Below are 12,428 nucleotides of genomic sequence, written 5' to 3'. Positions count from 1 at the left end.
GATTCGGAACAAGATGAACCACACATGTCTAAGTAAAAACCTCTGGAACATAAGTGTGGAACAATGCAAATGGCAGGGGGAATATACAGCCCTGGCCAATCCTAGGGAGGTTGGCCCTGAAGACTGCTGGGAATCTGTATAAATACTCTGAGACACAGAGCAGACTGGTCTTTTCCTGCAAAGGATCAGTCTAGCAGCCCTCTAGGGCAATGCTGCCATGTGCTTGCTGTTCATCAGGCCTCAGTCAGCTGTGCGTTTTTCTAAATGGGACATTGACTAGTGTCCTGAAGAGCTCAGTCTATCTGATTCTATGTGAAGGGACTCTGCTCTTGTTGCTCTAAAATAAGATGTCTGCATTTACGTGTTTCTGCTACAAAGCTTTTCAGAAAGGAGTCTGTTGTCCTCAATCTGCACATCGTTCTGTTTTTGGAGTATCCCACTCAATTCTCTCAACCCTATTCTCTCAACCCTATCACAGTACTCCAAGAAAAAAAAACAACATAAAGAACACCTCTAGACTGGTTATTGAGGAGAAGAGTGATTGTGTTTGTGTGCCTGGCTATGCGGAATTCCAATGGGAAAGAACCTGGGCAAATATCCAGCGGCTCCTTAGGGAGTAAGTGCTATATGTGCTATAATGTATTGCCTATAGCTAGAAAATTCAATAAACAAATTGAACCACAAGAAAAAAAAACTTATTAAGGAGATTTCCCCACATTTGCTGTTTCAGAGACCTGTCTGGAAGGGAGTAGAAATCCAAAATGAAGGGGAACCCAAACTTTGACAGCTGTCAACAGAACAGGGGACCCCCATTGGAAAATGTCTTTTTTACCCCTGTGTTGGGGACAATTGTAAAAGAGCTTTCCCCTCAACTTCTGTCCTGGTGACAATGGCCATGAGAACAAATATTGAGAGCTGATTATCCAAAAGTCGTCTGTAGCTGTAGGTCTACTTTAACCATATAGACAAATGACGGTCGGGTGGGACGTTCACCATTCTGGGTGGATGTCATATATGTGGCATGATCTGTCCATTGGAAACAGCGGATGACCGATCAGTGTACTGCCCAATGCTGTTACCATGTGATCGCTGTGGACAATGACAGCAGATCACATGACAATTGTACACAATGGATGGCTTTCATTCATGCCATTCATTGTATACAATTGTATTGATCTCTGTGACTGGTCACAGTGATCACAAGGTACAGACAGGGCCAATCACAGCCCTATTGTACCATATCAATTAGCTGTAGCCAATCACAGATCATCACAATAGTAAACACCGAATAAATCGATTTTAATTCAGTAAGAATAGTTTCTCAAAACAGTAAAATTAAATTTCTGAATTGAGAAGGAAATTAGTAGTTTCAGTAAGGAAGGCTCAGCACTGGCAGGGTACACATTTTTTACAGCACAAAACCATATGGCAAGAAGCTTCTGTCGCATCCAGCAGCACTGTGAAAGATTAGCTGGATCTGACAGAGGACCTGTGAGGAAATTACTTGTTGTTGACTTATTTTCAGGCTTCAGTACCTAAAGAATGGCTGATTTAAGCATGTTGTCAGTGAAGTCTCAGCAAACTCCCAAGCTGTATGATTGTACCAAGCCACTGACTCACAAAGGACTGAAGTCACTTGATCGTGGTGGTAACCAGTAAAGATGTATAGAACTGTTCGCCGGCGAACAGTTCCCGGCGAACTTAGCATGTTCGCGTTCGCCGCTGCGGGCGAACATATGCGATGTTCGGTCCGCCCCCCATAATACATCATTGAGGCAAACTTTGACCCTGAACCTCACAGTCAGCAGACACATTTCCAGCCAATCAGCATACCTCCCTCCCACACCCTCCCACCTCCTATAAATAAGCAAGGGCAGCATCCATCTTAGATCATTCTGAAGCAGTGTGTGTAGTGAGAGTAGGGAGAGCTGCTGCTGCTGCTGCTGCTGCTGTTAAGCTAGGGACAGTTAGTCAGTGTTCCTGGTCTTGCAGTGTTCTTGGTCCACTACTGCTGTAAGGACAGCACCCCAAAAAGCCCTTCTAAGGGCTGGTATTAGTGTAATTTATATATATATATATATATATATATATATATATATATATCTAATATATATATATCTAGCGTCCCCAAAAGCCCTTTTAAGGGCTGGTAATTGAGGTTTTTTTTATTTATTTATATATATACATATATATATATATATATTTAGCGTCCCCAAAAGCCCTTTTAAGGGCTGGTAATGTAATAGAGTTTTTTCTATATATATATATATATATATATATATATATATATTGTACACTGTGACTGCAGTTGCCTGCCCGCTGTGTGTGAGAGGCCACAGACCTACCACAGACTGTACTGTGTGCACACCACACTCATTTCGGGTGGCACAGGCACAGTACCTGGCATTTTAAAAAATATTTTTTTTTTTCCTCTGTCATAATTGCAGTGAGTGCTGTGTCAGGTCCACAGAGTGCACTGTACCCACTGCAGTGCACTGCCCACCACTGATATATATACGGTGGCACAGCATCTTGTTGCAATAAATTGAAAAAAAAAATATTTTTTATTATTGCAGTTGCCTGGGCTGCCAGTGACTGTCAGGTCCACAGAGTGTACTGTGCCCACTGCAGTGCCACTGTGTGCCCACCCACCACTGATATATAAGGTGGCACAGCAGCTTGCAAAGTAAAAAAAAAATATATATTTTTTTAAATTGCAGTTGCCTGGGTGCCAGTGACTGCTGTCAGGTCCACAGAGAGTGTACTGTGCCACTGCCCACCCACCACTGATATATAAGGTGGCACAGCAGCTTGCAAAGTAAAAAAAAATATATATATTTTTTAAATTGCAGTTGCCTGGGTGCCAGTGACTGCTGTCAGGTCCACAGAGAGTGTACTGTGCCACTGCCCACCCACCACTGATATATAAGGTGGCACAGCAGCTTGCAAAGTAAAAAAATATATATATATTTTTTAAATTGCAGTTGCCTGGGTGCCAGTGACTGCTGTCAGGTCCACAGAGAGTGTACTGTGCCACTGCCCACCCACCACTGATATATAAGGTGGCACAGCAGCTTGCACTCATAGTACAACAGTAACAACACATTAAAAAAAAATGACAGGCAGAGGCAGGCCACCCCGCAAGGGCCGTCGTGGTCGTGGTGCTGTGATTTCCTTAGGCCCTAGAATAATGCCCAGTGTTCAGATGCCACCACAGACCCTGAACTCAAAAAATTCTGAGGCCATAGTTGACTGGCTTACACAGGACACCCAATCGTCTACAGCTTCCGCTCGGAACCTTAATGCACCATCCTCCTCCAGCTCAGCTTCGGGCACCTCTCAATTTACCACTCGCCGGCACCACCACCAACACTAGCACCACAGCCGCTTCACTTGATCTGTCAGAGGAGTTATTTTCACATCAGTTGGAAGAAATAAGTGATGCGCAACTATTAGTGCCAGAGGATGTAGATAACGGGGATATGTCTCAGTCAGGCAGCATTATACACATGGACGTACATTGTGATGATGATGATGATGTTGTACCTGCTGCTGCTGCCTTTGCTGAGTTGTCAAGTGAAGCGGCTGATGATGACGATGTGTCTGTGGATGTCACCTGGGTGCCTGCTCGAAGAGCAGAAGAAGAGGGGGAAAGTTCAGATGGGGAGACAGAGAGGAGGAGGAGACGAGTTGGAAGCATCGCAAGGAGGTCATCGCAAGGAGCTAGTGGCGCAGTCAGACAGCATGTAGATTCGGCACCCGGGGTCAGCCAGACAGCACGCCAATCAATGCAAGCTGTTGCCACCACCAGAATGCCGTCCTTGCAAAGCTCAGCAGTGTGGCATTTTTTTTGTGTGTCTGCCTCTGATATCAGCGATGCCATTTGTAACCTGTGCCAAAAGAAACTGAGTCGTGGGAAGTCCAACACCCACCTAGGTACAACTGCTTTGCGAAGGCACATGATCTCACATCACAAACGCCTATGGGATCAACACATGAGTAAAAGCAGCACACAAACTGAAAGCCACCATCCTCCTCCTGGTCCAGCATCTTCAGCCACGTCAACCACTGCTGTCCTCCATGCCCCCTATCAACAACCCGCCCCTCCGCCTCTCACCTTCAGCAGTTCCTGCTCACCTGCCCACAGTCAGGTGTCTGTCAAGGAAATGTTTGAGCGTAAGAAGCCAATCTCACAGAGTCACCCCCTTGCCCGGCGTCTGACAGCTGGCTTGTCGGAACTCTTAGCCCGCCAGCTTTTACCATACAAGCTGGTGGAGTCTGAGGCCTTCAAAAAATTTGTCGCTATTGGGACACCGCAGTGGAAGGTACCCGGCGGAAATTATTTTTCACAAAAGGCAATCCCCAACCTGTACTCTATTGTGGAAAAGGAAATCCTGTCCCGTCTGGCACACAGTGTTGGGGCAAGGGTCCATCTGACCACTGATAGCTGGTCTGCAAAGCACGGTCAGGGCAGGTATATAACTTACACTGCGCATTGGGTAAACCTGCTGGCGGCTGCCAAGCATGGAATGCGTGGCTCTGCTGCAGAGGAGTTGGTGACACCGCCACGACTTGCAGGCAGGCCTGCTGCCACCTCCTCTACTCCTCCTACTCCATCCTCTTTGCTAACCTCCTCGGCTGAGTCCTCTTCTGCTGTTGCGTCTTGCTCCACACCAACTGCACCCCCCCAGCTCCCCAGGGGCTATTCCACATGCCGGATACGACAGTGTCACGCTGTCTTGGGGTTGACTTGCCTGAAAGCAGAGAGTCACACCGGACCAGCACTACTGTCCGCCATGAACGCACAGGTGGATCAGTGGCTGACCCCGCACCGACTGGAGATCGGCAAAGTGGTGTGTGACAACGGCAGCAATTTGTTGGCGGCATTGAATTTGGGCAAGTTGACACATGTGCCGTGCATGGCACATGTGTTGAATCTGATTGTGCAACGTTTTGTGCAGAAGTACCCAGGCTTACAGGACGTCCTCAAGCAGGCCAGGAAGGTGTGTGGCCATTTCAGGCGTTCCTACACGGCCATGGCGCACTTTGCAGATATTCAGCGGTGAAACAACATGCCAGTGAGGCGCTTGATTTGCGACAGCCCGACACGTTGGAATTCAACACTGCTAATGTTCGACCGCCTGCTCCAACAAGAAAAAGTGGTCAACGAGTATTTGTATGACCGGGGTGCTAGGACAGCCTCTGCGGAGCTGGGTATTTTTTTGCCACGTTACTGGACGCTCATGCGCAATGCCTGTAGGCTCATGCGTCCTTTTGAGGAGGTGACAAACCTAGTGAGTCGCACCGAAGGCACCATCAGCGACATCATCCCATATGTTTTTTTCCTGGAGCGTGCCCTGCAAAGAGTGCTGGATCAGGCCGTAGATGAGCGTGAAGAGGAAGAGGAAGAGTTGTGGTCACCATCACCACCACCAGAAACAGCCTTACCATCGATTGCTGGACCTGCGGCAACACTGGAAGAGGAGTGTGAGGAAGAGGAGTCAGAGGAGGAATGTGGCTTTGAGGAGGAGGAACACCAACCACAGCAGGCATCCCAGGGTGCTCGTTGTCACCTATCTGGTACCCGTGGTGTTGTACGTGGCTGGGGGGAAGAACACACCTTCAATGACATCAGTGAGGACGAGGAATTGGACATGAGTAGCTCGGCATCCAACCTTGTGCAAATGGGGTCTTTCATGCTGTCATGCCTGTTGAGGGACCCTCGTATAAAAAGGCTGAAGGAGAACTACCTGTACTGGGTGGCCACGCTACTAGACCCCCGGTATAAGCAGAAAGTCTGTGATATGTTACCCAATTACCGGCAGTCGCAAAGGATGCAGCAGCTACAAAATAAGTTAAAAAGTATGCTTTACACAGCATATAAGGGTGATGTCACAGCACAACGGGAATCCAACAGGGGAAGAGGTGAAAGTAATCCTCCTACCACCACAACCACGCCGGCAAGGACAGGACGCTTTACAGACGTCTTGTTGATGGAGGACATGCGGAGCTTTTTTAGTCCTATGCATCGCCACAGCCCTTCGGGGTCCACCCTCAGAGAACGACTCGACCGACAGGTAGCAGACTACCTTGCCTTAACTGCAGATATCGACACTCTGAGGAGCGATGAACCCCTTGACTACTGGGTGTGCAGGCTTGACCTGTGGCCTGAGCTATCCCAATTTGCCATTGAACTTCTGGCCTGCCCTGCTTCAAGTGTGCTGTCAGAAAGGACCTTTAGCGCAGCAGGAGGTATTGTCACTGAGAAGAGAAGTCGCCTAGGTCAAAAAAGTCTTGATTACCTCACGTTTATTAAGATGAATGAGGCATGGATCCCGAAGGGACTGACAGTGGGGGATGCATTTGACTAAAAAAGGCCTGGTGATGACTGAGATGCCTTGGCCTAAAAATGGTCCACACGCTGCTGTCTTTAATCATTCTCTGCATGCCGGATGACTTACGTGACGTCTCCGCCACCAACTACGGTTCAAGCCGCAATGTTTTAGTGCACTTTCTGCCTTAAAACCTCAATTTTTCAGGCCGCTGCTACAGCAGCGGCTGCAACAATACCTGCTTTTTAATGCATGTGTACATGCCTAATTTTTCTGGCCTCTGGTGCTACACTGTGGCTGCAAAAAAACAAAAAACAAAAAAAAAGGCACATACATGTGTCAATTCCCCTTCGTGATCGTTACCTTGTCGTGGTGAAGGGGCTTGCGTATCACAATGAAGCGATCACCTCTAGGATTGTGTTGGCACACCCCAGATGATAAGGTTGTTGCTTCATTGTGTACAGACCAAAAGCAATCCGCAGGATAATTTTTCATAGAAAAAACATTCATTTTCTTTCATTCTTTCTGCGGAGCTGGGTATTTTTTGGCCGCGTTACTGAATGCTCATGAACAATGGCTGTAGGCTCATGCGTCCTTTTGCGGAGGTGACAACCCTGGTGGTCAGTCGAACCCAAGGCTACATCATCGACCTCATCCCATATGCGTTTTTTCTGGAGCGTGCCCTGCGAAGAGTACTGGATCAGGCTGTAGATGAGCATGAAGAGGAAGAGTTGTGGTCCCCATCACCACCAGAAGCAGCCTTGTCGTTGTCAATTGCTGGACCTGTGGCAACGCAGAGAGAGGAGTCTGAAGAAGAGAAGTCAGAGGAGGAAGGTGGCTTTGAGGAGGTGGAATACCAGCCACAGCAGGCGTCCCAGGGGGCTTGTTGTCACCTTTCGGGGACCCTTGGTGTTGTACGTGGCTGGGTGGAGGAAGAGACCTTCAATGATGTCAGTGAGGACAAGGAACGGGACATGGCTAGCTTGGTATCCAACCTTGTGCAAATGGGGAGTTTGCAGTTGTGCAAATGGACTGACTGACTGTTGTTAAACGGGGAGTTTGGTCTCTCAGAGTTTGGTCTGTCACTGTGAAGCGGGCGTAACCCTTACACTACTTGACCGATAAAACATCATACCTGATCGTATTCACACACTGGATGTTTTAAAGCACGTTATTCCAAACAATATAGGAATGTTAGGTGATTTATGCCCTTTATGGATCAAAACCCGACTCTGCGTCAACTACGTAATTTTCCATGGGCGTTTTGCCATGGATCCCCCTCCGGCATGCCACAGTCCAGGTGTCCCTGCTCTACTGAAAAATTATCTTTTGTTTCTGGTTCTGGACATGCTACAGAGCTGAAACTTCACACAAAAAAAGTTCTTAAAAATTGTCATTTTTGATAGAGAGCCAATTATTGAGGAAAAAAAAAATTAAAAAAAAAAAAATTTCTTTGGATTTATTGTCTGGGGGGTCTAAAAAGTGTACCTGTGAAGTTTCAGCTCTGTAGCATGTCCAGAACCAGAAAAAAAATAGAATTAGGGCTAGGGCTAGGGTTAGGGTTAGGGTTAGGGCTAGGGTAAGGGTCAGGGCTAAGGTTAGGGCTAGGGTTGGGGTCAGGGCTAAGGTTAGGGTTATTTTTAGTGCTTAGGGTTAGAGTTAGAGGGGTAGGGCTACTAACTCTAACCCTAAGTATCTCACCGTAACCCTAACCCTAGCCCCTAACACTAAACCTAACCCTAACCCTCTAACCATAACCCTAACCCTCTAACCTTAACCCTAACCCTCTAAGCCTAGCCATAAAAATAACCCAAACCCTAAACCTAACCCTAGCCCTAACCCTAGCCCTAACCCTAACCCTAACCCTAACCCTAATTCTATTTTTTTTCTGGTTCTGGACATGCTACAGAGCTGAAACTTCACAGGTACACTTTTTAGACCCCCCAGATGCTAAATCCAAAGAAATTTTTTATTTTTATTTTTTTTTAAATTTTTCCAATAATTGGCTCTCTATCAAAAAATTACAATTTTTAAGAACTTTTTTTTGTGTGATCCCTCTCCGGCATGCCACAGTCCAGGTGTTTGTCCCCTTGAAACAACTTTTCCATTACTATTGTGGCCAGAAAGAGTCCCTGTGGGTTTTAAAATTCGCCTGCCTATTAACGTCTATGGCGGTTCACCCGGTTCGCCGGTTCGCGAACATTTGCCGATGTTCGCATTCGCCGTTCGCGAACGGCGAATTTTAGGTTAGCGACATCACTAGTAACCAGGGGCTTTGCTAGGTGGTAAAAAGACCAGGGGCTTCAGCCCGGGGGTAAATTTGATAACCCCTCCCACATTTTAAAGTCCAGCCCAAGCCCCTCCCACATGTAAAAGTACCGCCCAAGCTCCACCCAATGCCCCCTCAGTCAAGGGTCAGACATGGGGTGCTATGGACAGGAGTACAGGGGGTCAGGAGAGAACAGAGGAGAGGAGAGAACAGAGGAGAGGAGAGAACAGAGGAGAGGAGAGAACAGAGGAGAGGAGAGAACAGAGGAGAGGAGCACAGGGGGTCAGGAGGAGAGGAGCACGGGGTCAGGAGGAGTGGAGCACAGGGCGTCAGGAGGAGAGGAGTGGAGCACAGGGCGTCAGGAGGAGAGGAGCACAGGGCGTCAGGAGGTGAGGAGAGGAGCACAGGGCGTCAGGAGGTGAGGAGAGGACAACAGGGGGTCAGGAGGTGAGGAGAACAGGGGGTCAGGAGAAGAGGAGCACAGGGGGTCAGGAGAAGAGGAGCACAAGGGGTCAGGAGGAGAGGAGCACAAGGGGTCAGGAGGAGAGGAGCACAAGGGGTCAGGAGGAGAGGAGCACAAGGGGTCAGGAGGAGAGGAGCACAAGGGGTCAGGAGGAGAGGAGAACAGGGGGTCAGGAGGAGAGGAGAACAGGGGGTCAGGAGGAGAGGAGAACAGGGGATCAGGAGGAGAGAAGAGGAGAACAGGGAGTCGGGAGGAGAGGAGAACAGGGGGTCAGGAGGAGAGAAGAGGAGAACAGGGAGTCAGGAGGAGAGGAGAACAGGGGGTCAGGAGGAGAGGAGAACAGGGGGTCAGGAGGAGAGGAGAGATGGGGGGGTAGGTGAGGAGATGGGGGTCTGAGGAGGAGATGGGGGGTAGGTGAGGAGAGGGGGGTCTGAGGAGGAGATGGGGAGGTAGGCGAGGAGAGGGGGGTCTAAGGAGGAGATGGGGGGGTATGTGAGGAGAGGGGGGTCTGAGGAGGAGATGGGGGGGTAGATGAGGAGAGGGGGGTCTGAGGAGGAGATGAGGGGGGTAGGTGAGGAGAGGGGGGTCTGAGGAGGAGATGGGGGGGTAGGGAGGAGATGGGATGTGAGGAGGAGATGGGGTGTGAGGAGGAGAGAGGGAAGGTCTTGGGCTGAGTTCTCCCCCTTGTACTTACACACCACACCGGGAACTGGAAGCATAATTTTCCTCCCTCCACTCATGTGACAAGGGGATAGAGGGGGGACGGCACAGCAGCCTTCTCTCACTGCACAGCGGCGCTCTCTGTTGCCACCTGCAGGCTGGAGGGAGGAAAAAGTCTAATCCTGCGTGACATCACTGGTTGCTAGATGCCAAGCTGCAGGCTAAGTAGCAACCAGTGTGTCCGCAGCGCAGCAGGCCAGGAAGAACAGCCAGGTGAGGGCCCCCCAGCCAGCATAGAGGGGAAGAGGCTCGGGGCTCATAGTTATTTAAAATGAACAGGAGACCCGGGCTTTTCGGGGGAACACTCGGGGCTATAGCCCTGGTCAGCCCCCCCTTGCCGACGCCACTGGTGGTAACCCCCCCATTTCCTTTGATGCAAGTGTAGCACTGTCCCCGTAGGGCTTGCTGTGTGATGACTTCTTTGGCCTCCCCTGATTACCTGCAGACAGTCACTAGAGGACAGTTCAGACATCCATCCTTATTCCCAATGGCTCATTACTCAATAAACAGTCCAGGGGTTTTGGTTTTTTGGTATTTGTGGAACTTGGATGGGAGAATGGAATAGTGGGATACTCCAACTTTGTTTTCAATAATTTTTATTGAGGTTTTCAAAGAACAAAGAAGCATACAAAATACAGCAAATTGTGGCACAACAGTCCCAACTGTCAATGATTACAGAATGCAAAGAGTCACTAGACTGGTATAGTGAAAACTATCCAAATATGCTGAAAACATAGGCCGCGAGATAATGTGAGAACGGGTAGCCCCGTAGTAACAAATAAAGTCCAACATTTTATATTATAATAAAAAAAAAAAAACATAAAGCATAGTGTGAAAGCAATTATTGACAAAAAGTAGACAGGGCTGAGTAAGGCACTGTGGTAGATATCAGAAGAGCCGCCAAACGGCCTATCATGGGCGTCCTGCGCCTTATAAAAAAAAAAAGTTGCCCACAGGAGTGCGACAATCAGGAGTACTCTGGCTGCTAACTATCTTAAGGGTATAACGATCGAAGAACAAAAGAAAAGAGAAGTTGTAGAAAAGAAGGAAGAAAAAAGAAGAAGAAAAAGTTGACCCGACCCAGTGCCCCTCCCCACCCCCCAGACCCCAAACGGCTAGAAGCTTCCTCCAGAGTTGCCCGTAAGATAACAAAGCCATGGTTCCCACACCTTGTCAAACTTATGCATTTTATCATCCAGCATGGCTGACATTCATTCATGTAGCATTATCCAGGATAGTTTATGCTGAAGCTGCTCAAATGGCAAAACAAGACCTCGCAATCGTTATTTTGGCTGGCGTAAATATAAAAGTAATAAGCCGTCTCTGGGCTTTCCACCTGCTGGCCTAGCAAGGCCTGGCGAGGGGACTTGGTCAGGTTAATTTGTTAATTTGTGCGAGGGTATAAATAAAAATTGTATACTCTTATCCAAAAGCGACGTACCTTGGGACATTGCCACCAGACATGGAACATAGTTCCCTCCTGGCCGCAGCCCCGAAAACATAATGGCGATGCCCCAGGCACATAGCTCACTACACGCACTGGCACGCAGTAGTACTTTATAATTTGCCTCCCTAATATAGGTGTTAATCAAAGATCTGGAGGCATCCTGAGACATAAGGCGCCAATTTGCCAATTTGAGAGTCTCCTGGAGGTCTTCTTCCCATTGTACCATATATGACAATTTCGTAGGCGAGTCAGACAACATGTTATATAGTGCAGATATATACCCGCCCAGTTTGTCATACCTGCGACAAGAAAACTCCATGGGGGTCATGGTGGCCATATCGGAAAGGTGAGACAAAGTGCGCAAGTAATGGTCTGAGTAATTTTGAAAGTATTCAGATACAGGTAAAGCGTATTTATCAATCAACTTCTGTCGTGTGAGGAGTCCCCTCTGCTATACGTATAAGACCCTTGTTGGTCCACCACTGAAAAGATCTGGGGGAGAGGCCCGGGGGGAACCCGCTATTAGTAAGGATAGGGGCCAAGGGGGTGTGAGGCGATTTAAAATTATGGGATTTGGATAGCCAGTCCCAGAAGGTCCAGAGAGTGTGACAGGGCCAGACACCGAATAGGTGGACGCTCTTTGGGTGACAACCATAGGATATGGGAAATCATCTTATCAGGGACTGAGCTGGCTTCCAACTGCATCCATGCAGTAGGGGAGTAAAGTGTGTGGCATTTCACAATTTGAGCCAACTGCGCTGCATAGTAATATTTCATCAGGTCCAGCACCCCCAAACCGCCCCTGTTTCTAGGAGTATATAGCATCCGTCTATTCACCCTAGGCCTCTTATTCCCCCAGATAAAGGACATGAGTTTGCTCTGGAACCTCTGCACGTCTACCCTCCTCAGAGCAACCGGCAGCGTGCAAAATAAATACAATACCCTCGGGAGGACGTTCATCTTAACAGAATATAGTCTGCCAAACCACGACGGGGGGTGTAGTAACCACCTGTCCATATCAGCCGACAAACGAGCAAATAGGGGGGGTAGTTTTTAGCATATAGCGTGGGTAAAGATGGCGTTAAATATATCCCTAAGTAAGGGAGCGCTTCAGTCTGCCAAGTAAACCTATTGGACTGTTGTAGAGTAGATACCGTAGCTTGATCAAGCGAAATATTCATTGCTAGGGTTGAGCGA

Source organism: Pelophylax lessonae (genome assembly GCF_965119305.1).
Source record: "Pelophylax lessonae genome assembly, chromosome: 7".
NCBI classification, from domain to species: domain Eukaryota; kingdom Metazoa; phylum Chordata; class Amphibia; order Anura; family Ranidae; genus Pelophylax; species Pelophylax lessonae.
The sequence above is the reverse complement of the archived record's forward strand: the minus strand, read 5'-3'. Positions refer to the sequence as shown.